General features: G+C 50.7%; 1 protein-coding gene across 1 annotated transcript in view; it reads right to left on the minus strand.

Annotated features, from left to right (window-relative positions):
- Positions 1–367, minus strand: part of SHC3 (SHC (Src homology 2 domain containing) transforming protein 3) — an 83,764-nt gene that overhangs the window by 48,825 nt on the left and 34,572 nt on the right. The window lies entirely within an intron of this gene.

The raw sequence follows: 367 nt of genomic DNA on the forward strand, positions 1-367 counted from the left end.
AGGGAAAGAGGAAAGACTGCAGAGCGGAGATATAGGGGAAAGTAAGACATCCCCCGCAAGTCCTTGCAGGCTCACCACTGAGCAATCTCAGTTTAGCCAACACTGCAAAACCTGGTCAGAGTTTTCCTGGGGAGATGCTGCCAGGGGGAGGGAAGGAGGGGAACGCTGAAGACAGGAGAGCAGATAAAGGTACGTTGATGGGAGGGAATGAGAGAACTGGGAAAAGTGAGACACTGTGAGGGCCGCCAGGGATGGAAAGAGGAAACAGTGATGCAAGTTAAATGAGATGCCCCTTGTGGGTCCCCAGCTTGTATATGAATAACAGTCTGATCTTCCAAAAGCCTTGGAAATCACAACTGGAGATCTC

The sequence above is a fragment of the Gekko japonicus genome, unplaced genomic scaffold, assembly GCF_001447785.1.
Source record: "Gekko japonicus isolate JY-2015 unplaced genomic scaffold, Gekko_japonicus_V1.1 scaffold71, whole genome shotgun sequence".
In the NCBI taxonomy this organism is placed as follows: Eukaryota; Metazoa; Chordata; class Lepidosauria; order Squamata; family Gekkonidae; genus Gekko; species Gekko japonicus.